We start from the raw sequence: 13,588 nt of genomic DNA, 5'->3' as shown, positions 1-13,588 counted from the left end.
CGTCCCAAGTCTTGAGCACATTCACACAGGTCTGCAATCCTGTGCTTCCCCATTATCTCTTTATCATATAACACTTCCACTGGAGCCAGGGATTCTGGGTAATGACATGCAAATGAGCACTCACACTGTCACCTTTTACTTCTTGTCCATTTTAACAAGGACCCCCCTACACGCTAATGCCACACCTAAATCAGAATATTCATCAGAGCCGAGACACAACATTCAGGCCGCATTGGCTTCCTCCACCCAACGCGTTTCCTCCACCCAACGCGCTTCCTCCACCCAACGCGTTTCCTCCACTCAATGTGCTTCCTCCACCCGACGCGCTTCCTCCACCCAACGTGCTTCCTCCACCCAACGCGCTTTCTCCACCCGACGCGTTTCCTCCAAACCACCACTCTGCTCAGACCAATGGATTGGGAAGGAGAAACAGGCTCGTTTCCAGAGGACTGGCGCGGGCTCCAAAAGCAGCCCGCCACTCAGAAGAAGACAAGCAAAAATAAACAGGGAAACGGGTTTCTTTTTTTTGGCATTAACAGCTCTGAGGATATTTGCCGATTCAGAAGAACTCGGGAAGAGAATAGTGATGCAGATGAGCTTGTTGGGGGTTTTTTTTTTGGCAGGTGTGGTGATGGAAGCCACATGTCATTACAGCCCAAAGACGTTTACATATAATATGTTTTGAAGGGGGGAGGAGGAGGTAGAAGCAATCTGAGTATTCAGTCCTCTGCTGTCTGCAAGGAAATTACATCCTTAAACCTCACACAAAAAACCCTGCAGCAGTTCAGTCAGTCAGGCTGAGGGGGGCTGTGGGGTGGCTGCCGCCTTCTTGAACAGCTTCTCTCCCAACTCCTGGAAGAATTGGGAATAAAGAAGGAAGAGGACCAGGGGAGAGAAAGAACCAGCCTCCGGGGAAGGGACAGTCACTTTGGAAACCTGCAAAGTGTGTGCTCCTGGGAAGAAGTCTCTCTCTGGCACATAGAGGAAAGAGGTACAGTACATCTGAGCATCTCTGTATTTAGCAGATGTGAATGCAAGTGGCTAGTAAGTGAAAGGGCTAAGCAGCGGTGTGTGTAACTCTGGGACCACGTTGGGTTTTCTATAGGTTGGTCCATTTCAGCAAAAAGTGTGGGAAGCCTATTAATGTAGTGTTAGCACAAGGGCAAATGTTCTAATGCACAAAGCAGAGCCCGCTCCTCACTGAGAAGTTTTAGCTATGAGCAATGCAATGTACGGTCTTTCTTCTGAAGCATGTACTTTAGTAAAAATCTCTCCCAGCTTTATTTAAATATTAATAAACATACATATTTATCCTCTGGTCTCTGCTCTGGAAACACCAGTTCCGTTGCCTTTTGTCCTATGCTGCCTGTACATTTTTATCTCATCAGACAGATTGCAAGCTCTTGGGCACAATACCTTACTTTCCCCAAGGTTTACTTTTACAGCTGCTGTTAACTCTCAATTGTATCAATGTTCCTAGTTATTGTTGTGGAACGAAATATCACTCAAAGGAAATTGACAGAGTTTTCAAATGTCCGAAGCATTTCTGTGCACACCAAGTGGACGAGGAGAGGTCCAACCGGACACCAGGATTTTAAATGCGTTGGTTGGTTCAGTGACAAAGACTGTAATTCCTAATGGAATTGCTTGTGCATGCAGTGGGATTAATGCATTATAATATAGTTTGCATGTGTGCTGATGGGGATAGTCGCAGCGCCTTTTCTAATGTGTGGGGCAGCTGCATTGTTCAGGAGCACAAAGCCAAGCTTCCTTTTACCACCAGCAGAGAAGCCACAAGCTCTCACTGGGACTGACTGTAGGATGTGTACAGTATGGACAGTACTGTACTGGCTAACATCTGCTGCAGGGGCAACCTCAAAGCGTTGTCCAGCACTTGGTGGATTGGAGCTGATCACAGATGTGCAGGGTTTTGTTCTGTAGCATGTGGTGTGCACGGTGCTGTGCCCAGCTGCCCGTCTCATTGCCGGAGATGTGATCAGTCGTGGAGGTGCAATCTGAGATGCGCTGTAAACCAGGGGGTGGCCAACTCCAGTTCTCAAGGGTCACCAACAGTCCGGGTTTAAGGATATCCCTGCTTCAGCACAGGTGGCTCAATCACAGGCTCAGTCAATGACTGCACCGCCTGTGCTGAAGCAGGGATACCCCTTTAAAACGGACCTGTTGGTGACCCATGAGGGCTGAAGTTGGCTACTCCAGCTACAGATACCTTGTTCCTTTTCTGTGCAATTTTGTAGCACAACGACACTATCTGAGAGTATTTGGGGTATTATGGATGAGGGAGGGCACTGAATAATACCCCAAGATTTATTAATAATAATAATAATAAAATACCATTTCCTTTCCTTTTTGATAGAAATCTGAATTGATGGACACAATTATTCCCCGTTAGGCGTTTGTAGTGTACAGACATACCCCGGTTTAAGGACACTCACTTTAAGTACACTCGCGAGTAAGTACATCTCGCTCAATAGGCAAACAGCAGCTCACGCATGCGCCTGTCAGCACGTCCTGAACAGCAATACCGGCTCCCTACCTGTACCGAAGCTGTGCGCAAGCGGGGAGACTATAGAGCCTGTTACACATGCGTTATTTACATCAGTTATGCCTGTATATGATGATTGCCGTACAGTACATGCATCGATAAGTGGGAAAAGGTAGTGCTTCACTTTAAGTACATTTTCACTTTACATACATGCTCCGGTCCCATTGCGTACGTTAATGTGGGGTATGCCTGTATCCCTAGGGTGTTATTACTTCAACTGCTATCGTGCTCCTGTGGCTATCACGACTCTACCGCATGGGAACTTACATTGACTTCAATAGTAGTTTCCGTGCAGTAGTGACCCGACTGGCACTATTGCAGGTCAAAGAATAATCCTCATAGAGTAAACCATTTGAGGATCGGTCAAAAACCTTGATCCTTTTCTTAATTAGGATTATGCTTCCTTGCAATAAAGCGCAAGCGTACCTCTCGTGTGACGAATGGATGTACCCGTTCCTAGACCGGTGTTGAGCTGGTGTTACGGTGCTGGCAGTAAGACAATGACCAAAGACAAAGGAGGGTGTTCCAGAATACTTGTAATATGCCAGTCTTTCTTGCATAGAAAGTGCACACGCCACCGTACACTGAATTTCCCGGGCACTGGCCCCTGCCAGCAGAGTGTATATAGGTGTCTGAAATGCGGGGAAGTTAAGGGGCTTATTGTGTATGAGCCAAAGTGGCTGCAAACAGCTGGGTCGGCTTCCATGGCTCATGTAGAATAAGACCCTATGTGACTTACCCAAGGCCATGCAGTTCATGGTTCTAGTAGCTGTATTGTTCCTGGAGAAATGTAGGTGTATGCGGAGATACATGTAGAGTACACGGTCTGGCTTTTAGGGCGCCTATGTGAACGTTCTCTGACGTACGCGTCTCCCCCATGTCATCAGCATTGTACTACTCCTGTTATGACGAGCGGAACGTTGGAGTGACCGCCTACACCATGAAGAGACCAGTACGCTGCTCTGGTCAGTCCAGATGTTTGAACCTTCGATCACAGGCCACAGTGTTACCTTAAAGTAATGTGGAAGGTTTATACCAACAAGGGAAAACATTCCAGATTCCCATCCATAAAATTGGTGTTGTACTAAAACAGGGGTGGTCAATGCCAGTCCTCAAGGGCCACCAACAGGTCAGGTTGTAAGGATATCCCTGCTTCATCACAGGTGCCTCAATCAGTCTCTGCTTCAGCACAGAGGCACAGTATTCAACTGAGCCACTGCTTGAGCCACCTGTGCTGAAGCAGGGATAGATAGCCTTAAAACCTGTCCTTTTGGTGGCCCTTGATGACTGGAGTTGGCCACTCCTGTACTAAAACCTCAAGAAAATTTCCAATCGGTAACTAGTGGGGTACCCCACAACATATTCACTGCTAATTGTAAGCCTGCGTTTATCTCGGAGGAGTAGAAAGGGCGTGACTCTGGCACATGATTGGTCATAATCTGTCATAACCGCACTGACAGCGGAGCAGAGTGTTGTGCGCACGGTAGCATGGTTAGGGCTGGATGCAGCAGGCCAGGCTGCATGTTAACCAATGTTTATTTTATTCTATGAACATATACCTCGGCAAAGCCTTTGTGCGCATGCCCCACTTACACTGTCAGTGTACCTAAAAACAAAGCTGCGCTTCTGAAATGCTGGAGAACCCAGCAGGAGACGGGACACGGGGAGACGGGACACGGGGAGACGGGACACGGGGAGACGGGACACGGGGAGACGGGACACGGGGAGACGGGACACGGGGAGACGGGACACGGGGAGACGGGACACGGGGAGACGGGACACGGGGAGACGGGACACGGGGAGACGGGACACAGAACACAGGGAGACGGGACACAGGGAGACGGGACACAGGGAGACGGGACACAGGACACAGGGAGACGGGACACGGGGAGACGGGACATGGGGAGACGGGACACAGGATACAGGGAGACGGGACACAGGATACAGGGAGACGGGACACGGGGAGACAGGGAGACGGGACACGGGGAGACGGGACATGGGGAGACGGGACACAGGATACAGGGAGACGGGACACAGGATACAGGGAGACGGGACACGGGGAGACAGGACACATGTTGGTTCTTGAGATTTTATCCAGCAAAATGTATCCACATCTGACATATTTGTCTGCTCAAATTTTTTTACCACTTTACGGGGTCATTTTTAAAAGGGTTAAACCAAGGGTCGTCTAGAGCTGGAACACATCATTTTCTGCTCAGTTGACCTCCCCGCCACTGGTTCACGAGATACTTACCGGTGAAGTTACTGGTGTCTCTGCCCCTCCAGGGGAAACAAAATGGCCAACCAAATCATGCAGGTCCAGCGAGCCAATACAAAGCAGCCAGGAACACCATATATTGAGGGTTCCTACTGGTCGGCTAATTAAATTCCTGCGATGCACCCAGAAGTAATACCGGTAACTTCATCTGTTACTATCTCAGGAACTGAGGGGTCCACTGAGACAGTTTAGTTTGAGGTGAACCGGAGGTTTCAATCCGGTAAAAAAAATATTCAAAAAGCAATTGTATTTTTAATCTCACTGTACTTAAAAACAAAGGAGACGGTAGATATTTTGGTTCTTGATACTGATACAGCAAAATGTATCCGCAGCTGACATACTTGTTCACTCAAATCATGGAAGCTCTCTATGAAGTCATGATGGTGATGTCATGATGGTGATGTCATGATGGTGATGTCATGGTGGTGATGTCATGGTGGTGATGTCATGATGGTGATGTCATGATGGTGCAAAGTCACATCTGAGCACCTGTAGACAAGTCTCAAACATAAAAAAAAAAGGTTTTCTTCTCATGTTCCAGAAAACAACTGATTTTTTTTGTCACATGCCATTCATCTGGATTTCTGGAATTCAAAGACTGCGATGGAGAAAGTTATTAAAACTGGAAAACGCGTGGTACATAATGGCTTTATTTCCACCAAGCCTCATCTAGAATTGTTCTGTCCCAAGCATAATTATTCAGTGGGTGACAATACAAGCTGATCCACTACAACTGTACATTAGAGACAGTCTCATTAAACATAATGCTATATATATATATATATATATATATATATATATATATATATATATATATATATATTCCGGCGATGTTACAATGAATGAAGCAAGCAAAAGGTATACTTAAAAACAGTGTCTCTTGGAACATAACATTCCAAGAGACACTGTTTTTAAGTATACCTTTTGCTTGCTTCATTCATTGTAACATCGCCGGAAGAAGAGATCAGTGTATCTCGAAAGCTCGCACAAATAAAAGCATTTCGTTAGCCACAGAACGGTATCATCTATTTATTTTTTGATTATATATATATACACACGATATAGATAGCTTATAAAGTGGGGAACTTAATAGGTTATGCAAAAAGCTGAACAGAAGTGCAGTTGCAAACGCATGATGGAAATGGTTGGCGAGTGACCTTCCTGTTCTATTACACGACTAACATGCAGCACTTGGATTACATACATGCGGAAAGGTTGAAGACTACATCAGATTGGCAAACATTAGGAGACGGGGTACAGAACCAGGCGATACAAACCAGGATCTGAAACGTAGGGACCACTTCTAAAATGATTGGGGCCAAGACAAAACTCTGATTAGCTGGAGGCCGTTCTTCACACAGGGGTAGGAAGGTCTGTTCTGGTTTCTTAATTAGCTGCGTTTACATTGTAAAGCCGCAAATTTCACTCTTCCACATTTAATCAATTAATGCCGTGTCCGTGGAGGAAATGTAGGGTCAGATAGGACGTGGCAGGTATCACGTGGCAGGTATTACATGGCCTTCCTGGTCAATGCATCAGCCCGGTTTTGGAGCGGAGGCCGTGATGTCTACACTTGACTATCAATGAATATGTTAGAGTGTAAGCTCTTCGGGGCAGGGATTTCCTTTCCTACTGTCTGATTTTGCTGCGCTTATTGTATAATTATAATTCCCTGCACTGTATTCTTTGTGAAGCGCTGAGTACACTTTTGGCGCTATATAAATGAAGACGTACAATACAAGATGATTAGAAGTGGTTTGCCTGACCGCTACCTGATGTACCCAAATAACACGGCTCTTTTTCCCTCTGCTGCCGTCATCTCAAAAGCAGATCGTCCCAAACTGATTCCTATTTCAATATTTCGTCCGTTGTTTCTACAGTACAGTCCAGGGGTGGTCTACTCCAATCCCCATGGGCCACCTACAGGCCAGGTATTAGGAATATCCCTGCTTCAGCACGGGTGGCTCAATCATTCTGACTGCGCCACAGATTGAGCCACCTGTGCTGAAGCAGGGATATCCTGAGAACCTGACCTGTTGGTGGCCTTTGGACTGGAGTTGGACACCCCTGGCCCCAGCAGCGATCACTCTGCTGATAAGATTGAGACGTGCTGAAGCGTGTGTGAGACACACACTCTAGTGTTCCCACAGCAAGATAACAGCCACGCAAATACAACATTTCTCTTACACCACCGAGGCACGGGGAGATGCACAAATACCAATATAATCACCAGGACCATTTGCAATGTGTCTGCTTCCACGTGTCTTGTCCTTTTAAGGCTTGTAATATAACACTGAGCGTGACCTCCCTTCCTTTCCCCAAAACCAAATGGATTTGGATGTTATATGGGGGAAAAAAACCCCAATGTTTTTCCTGGTACTTAAAGAACAATTTGCAGTCCCTGTACTCGAGACACCGGGTTTTCTCCGGTACATTGATGTTCTCCCAACTCCTCACCACGTCTTTACTTTACCATTAACAATGCAGCTTCCAGCACTCCCGTGGTCTCGGACACGCTGCCCTTCTCTTCCAGCACTCCCGTGGTCTCGGACACGCTGCCCTTCTCTTCCAGCACTCCCGTGGTCTCGGACACGCTGCCCATCTCTTCCAGCACTCCCGTGCCCATCACTTCCAGCACTCCCGTGGTCTCGGACACGCTGCCCATCTCTTCCAGCACTCCCGTGGTCTCGGACACACTGCCCTTATCTTCCAGCACTCTCGTGGTCTCGGACACGCTGCCCTTCTCTTCCAGCTCTCCCGTGGACTCTGAGACACCGCCCTTGTCTTACAGCACTCCCGTGGACTCTGAGACACAGCCCTTCTCTTCCAGCTCTCCCGTGGTCTCTGAGACACAGCCCTTCTCTTCCAGCACTCCCGTGGTCTCGGACACGCTGCCCTTCTCTTCCAGCACTCCCGTGGTCTCGGGCACGCTGCCCTTCTCTTCCAGCACTCCCGTTGTCTCGGACACACTGCCCTTCTCTTCCAGCACTCTCGTGGTCTCGGACACACTGCCCTTCTCTTCCAGCTCTCCCGTGGTCTCTGAGACACCGCCCTTCTCTTACAGCTCTCCCGTGGACTCTGAGACACCGCTCTTCTCTTCCAGCACTCTCGTGGTCTCGGACACGCTGCCCTTCTCTTCCAGCACTCTCGTGGTCTCGGAACACTGCCCTTCTCTTCCAGCTCTCCCGTGGTCTCGGACACGCTGCCCTTCTCTTCCAGCACTCTCGTGGTCTCGGACACGCTGCCCTTCTCTTCCAGCTCTCCCATGGTCTCGGACACGCTGCCCTTCTCTTCCAGCTCTCCCGTGGTCTCGGACACGCTGCCCTTCTCTTCCAGCTCCCCCGTGGTCTCGGACACGCTGCCCTTCTCTTCCAGCACTCCTGTGGTCTCGGACACGCTGCCCTTCTCTTCCAGCACTCCCGTGATCTCGGACACCCTGCCCTTCTCTTCCAGCTCTCCCGTGGTCTCTGAGACACCGCCCTTCTCTTCCAGCACTCCCGTGGTCTCTGAGACACCGCCCTTCTCTTACAGCTCTCCCGTGGACTCGGACACGCTGCCCTTCTCTTCCAGCACTTCTGTGGTCTCGGACACGCTGCCCTTCTCTTCCAGCACTTCTGTGGTCTCGGACACACTGCCCTTCTCTTCCAGCACTCCCGTGGTCTCGGACACGCTGCCCTTCTCTTCCAGCACTCCCGTGGTCTCGGACACACTGCCCTTCTCTTCCAGCACTCCCGTGGTCTCGGACACGCTGCCCTTCTCTTCCAGCACTCCCGTGGTCTCGGACACGCTGCCCTTCTCTTCCAGCACTCTTGTGGTCTCGGGCTCGCTGCCCTTCTCTTCCAGCTTCCCGTGGTCTCTGAGACACCGCCCTTCTCTTACAGCTCTCCCGTGGACTCTGAGACACCGCCCTTCTCTTACAGCACTCCCGTGGTCTCGGACACGCTGCCTTTCTCTTCCAGCACTTCTGTGGTCTCGGACACGCTGCCCTTCTCTTCCAGCACTTCTGTGGTCTCGGACACACTGCCCTTCTCTTCCAGCACTCCCGTGGTCTCGGACACGCTGCCCTTCTCTTCCAGCACTCCCGTGGTCTCGGACACACTACCCTTCTCTTCCAGCACTCCCGTGGTCTCGGACACGCTGCCCTTCTCTTCCAGCTCTCCCGTGGACTCTGAGACACCGCCCTTCTCTTACAGCTCTCCTGTGGTCTCGGACACGCTGCCCTTCTCTTCCAGCACTCCCGTGGTCTCGGACACGCTGCCCTTCTCTTCCAGCACTCCCGTGGTCTCGGACACGCTGCCCTTCTCTTCCAGCTCTCCCGTGGACTCTGAGACACCGCCCTTCTCTTACAGCACTCCCGTGGACTCTGAGACACCGCCCTTCTCTTCCAGCATTCCCGTGGACTCTGAGACACCGCCCTTCTCTTACAGCACTCCCGTGGTCTCGGACACGCTGCCCTTCTCTTCCAGCACTCCCGTGGTCTCAGACACGCTGCCCTTCTCTTCCAGCTCTCCCGTGACTCTGAGACACCGCCCTTCTCTTACAGCACTCCCGTGGTCTCGGACAACCTGCCCTTCTCTTCCAGCTCTCCCGTGGACTCTGAGACACCGCCCTTCTTTTCCAGCATTCCCGTGGACTCTGAGACACCGCCCTTCTCTTCCAGCTCTCCCGTGGACTCTGAGACACCGCCCTTCTCTTCCAGCACTCCCGTAGACTGAGACACCGCCCTTCTCTTACAGCACTGCAGTGGACTCTGAGACACAGCCCTTCTCTTCCAGCTCTCCCGTGGTCTCTGAGACACAGCCCTTCTCTTCCAGCTCTCCCGTGGACTCTGAGACACGGCCCATCTCTTCCAGCTCTCCCGTGGTCTCGGACACCCTGCCCTTCTCTTCCAGCTCTCCCGTGGTCTCGGACACCCTGCCCTTCTCTTCCAGCTCTCCCGTGGTCTCTGAGACACGGCCCTTCTCTTCCAGCTCTCCCGTGGTCTCTGAGACACGGCCCTTCTCTTACCGCAGGTAACTGCAACCACATAGCCACAATAAGCTCATTATGGAGCACAGAAGACAGATTGGATCCAGATTTTTTTTACCACAAGCGTAGATTAAAAAATTAAATATATTCAGACAAAGTACTTGCCGCAGTAAGTGCGACTGCGCCGTACGCGCCGCAGAAAGTGCACGCCGTACGCGCCGACGCGTTTCGAGCCCAAACGTGCGCTTTCTCAGGGCCGAGCTGGTTTAGCAGTGAAACGCGCATTCCTTACTGCGCATTACGATTTTATTGGTGATGCAGCCGGCGGTCTCCGGCGCAGCACCGCGTTCAATTCAGCTCCCTGGCGCCCGAGATATTTACCACCGCAGGTGCTGCCGGATACGTCCTGTTTTTTTAAATCTCTCACGGCACGTGGTCCAATAGGACTTCGTGACGGATGAGGTTGTGGCTTCCTGTTGCCCCGCGTGCCCTGGGAGATTTAAACCTCCATTTTGTTTCCCCAGCAAGGGGAGCAGTGTCATAATGATCCAGATCGGGCTTTCTTCAGATCTGACTGTTTATGCCAAATTTGCTAACAGGCCAGTCAATGGGAATGTAAAACCAGGACTGGTTATCACACTCACACTGTGACCGCAGTGAGTCGGTATTGTGCGTATTTGCTCTTCATATAAACTGGATCCAACTAGCGCAGCGCCAGGAATCTAACGCAAACAGCGCAGATAAAATAAAAGCCGTCTCCTGTTCCGGAAGATTCTGTCTCTCGAGTTCAGAGAAAACATGGTGCGGGAAGCGTGTCGCATCGAGCAGCGCAGAAGTTAAAATGGGAACCAGATGGCGAGGCGCCCCCTGACCGTTTTTGGGACGTGACATGCTTTTGAGACAGAGCTGGAATTGGGCTGGTTAGGCCCTGCGTTGCGAGATCTATCGCATACAGATGTAGCCAGAAGTATTGTTCTTCGTGCTGCGAACCAACACGCATAAATCTGCAGCAGCGCCTACACGGGGTCCAAAACTATTTTGCGAACGGGAGGATTACCTCTGCGGGGGGGATTACCTCTGCGGGGGGGATTACCTCTGCGGGGGGGATTACCTCTGCGGGAGAGATTACCTCTGTGGGGGGAGATTACCTCTGTGGGGGGAGATTACCTCTGTGGGGGGGGATTACCTCTGTGGGGGGGGATTACCTCTGTGGGGGGGGATTACCTCTGTGGTATCGATTACCTCTGTGGGGGGGGGGGGATTACCTCTGCGGGATCGATTACCTCTGGGGGGGGGATTACCTCTGCGGGAGAGATTACCTCTGTGGGGGGGGGGATTACCTCTGTGGGGGGGGGGATTACCTCTGCGGGGGGGATTACCTCTGCGGGAGCGATTACCTCTGTGGGAGGATTACTTCTTCAAGGGGGGGATTACCTCTGCGGGGGGGGGGGGATTATCTCTGTGGGAGGATTACTTCTTCAAGGGGTGGATTACCTCTGCGGGGGAGGATTACCTCTGCGGGGGGGGATTACCTCTGCGGGAGGGGTGATTACCTCTGCGGGGGGGGGGAGATTACCTCTGCGGGGGGGGGGGGGGGGGAGATTACCTCTGCGGGGGGGATTACCTCTGCGGGGGGGTGGATTACATCTGCGGGTTGGGATTACCGCGGGGGGGGAGATTACCTCTGCGGGGGGGGGGGAGATTACCTCTGCGGGGGGGGGGGGGGAGATTACCTCTGCAGGGGGGGGAGATTACCTCTGCAGGGGGGGGGAGATTACCTCTGCGGGGGGGGGGAGATTACCTCTGCGGGGGGGGGAGATTACCTCTGCGGGGGGATTACTTCTGCGGGGGGGATTACTTCTGCGGGGGGGATTACTTCTGCGGGGGGGATTACTTCTGCGGGGGGATTACCTCTGCGGGGGGGATTACCTCTGCGGGGGGGGATTATCCATACATACATCCCACGCAGCGTATCCATACATACATCCCACACAGCGTATCCATACATACATCCCACACAGCGTATCCATACATACATCCCACACAGCGTATCCATACATCCCACACAGCAGCGTATCCATACATACATCCCACACAGCGTATCCATACATACATCCCACACAGCGTATCCATACATACATCCCACACAGCGTATCCATACATCCCACACAGCAGCGTATCCATACATACATCCCACACAGCGTATCCATACATCCCACACAGCAGCGTATCCATACATACATCCCACACAGCAGCGTATCCATACATCCCACACAGCGTATCCATACATACATCCCACGCAGCGTATCCATACATACATCCCACACAGCTTATCCATACATCCCACACAGCAGCGTATCCATACATACATCCCACACAGCGTATCCATACATCCCACGCAGCGTATCCATACATCCCACACAGCAGCGTATCCATACATACATCCCACACAGCGTATCCATACATCCCACGCAGCGTATCCATACATACATCCCACACAGCAGCGTATCCATACATCCCACGCAGCGTATCCATACATACATCCCACACAGCGTATCCATACATACATCCCACGCAGCGTATCCATACATACATCCCACACAGCTTATCCATACATCCTACGCAGCGTATCCATACATCCCACACAGCGTATCCATACATACATCCCACGCAGCGTATCCATACATCCCACACAGCAGCGTATCCATACATACATCCCACACAGCAGCGTATCCATACATCCCACACAGCGGCGTATCCATACATCCCACACAGCAGCGTATCCATACATCCCACGCAGCAGCGTATCCATACATCCCACACAGCAGCGTATCCATACATCCCACGCAGCGTATCCATACATCCCACGCAGCGTATCCATACATCCCACGCAGCGTATCCATACATCCCACACAGCAGCGTATCCATACATCCCACACAGCAGCGTATCCATACATCCCACACAGCAGCGTATCCATACATCCCACACAGCAGCGTATCCATACATCCCACGCAGCGTATCCATACATCCCACGCAGCGTATCCATACATCCCACGCAGCGTATCCATACATCCCACACAGCGGCGTATCCATACATCCCACACAGCGGCGTATCCATACATCCCACACAGCGGCGTATCCATACATCCCACACAGCGGCGTATCCATACATACCACACAGCGGCGTATCCATACATCCCACACAGCGGCGTATCCATACATCCCACACAGCGGCGTATCCATACATCCCACACAGCGGCGTATCCATACATCCCACACAGCGGCGTATCCATACATCCCACACAGCGGCGTATCCATACATCCCACACAGCAGAGTATCCATACATCCCACACAGCAGAGTATCCATACATCCCACACAGCAGAGTATCCATACATCCCACACAGCAGAGTATCCATACATCCCACACAGCAGCGTATCCATACATCCCACGCAGCGTATCCATACATCCCACGCAGCGTATCCATACATCCCACACAGCAGCGTATCCATACATCCCACGCAGCGTATCCATACATCCCACGCAGCAGCGTATCCATACATCCCACGCAGCGTATCCATACATCCCACGCAGCGTATCCATACATCCCACACAGCAGCGTATCCATACATCCCACGCAGCAGCGTATCCATACATCCCACGCAGCAGCGTATCCATACATCCCACGCAGCGTATCCATACATCCCACGCAGCAGCGTATCCATACATCCCACGCAGCGTATCCATACATCCCACGCAGCGTATCCATACATCCCAC

The 13,588-nt window shown here is 51.4% G+C and overlaps 1 protein-coding gene across 1 annotated transcript in view; it reads left to right on the top strand.

Annotated features, from left to right (window-relative positions):
* Positions 1–687: 687 nt before the first annotated feature.
* Positions 688–13,588, top strand: part of BGN (biglycan) — a 38,736-nt gene continuing 25,835 nt past the window's right edge. The window contains exon 1 of the mRNA XM_075578397.1: positions 688–991. The gene's annotated coding sequence lies outside the window, so the exon portion shown is untranslated. The remainder of the gene's footprint in view (positions 992–13,588) is intronic.

The sequence above is a fragment of the Ascaphus truei genome, chromosome 21, assembly GCF_040206685.1.
Source record: "Ascaphus truei isolate aAscTru1 chromosome 21, aAscTru1.hap1, whole genome shotgun sequence".
In the NCBI taxonomy this organism is placed as follows: Eukaryota; Metazoa; Chordata; class Amphibia; order Anura; family Ascaphidae; genus Ascaphus; species Ascaphus truei.
This window is presented reverse-complemented; position numbering and strand designations above follow the sequence as displayed.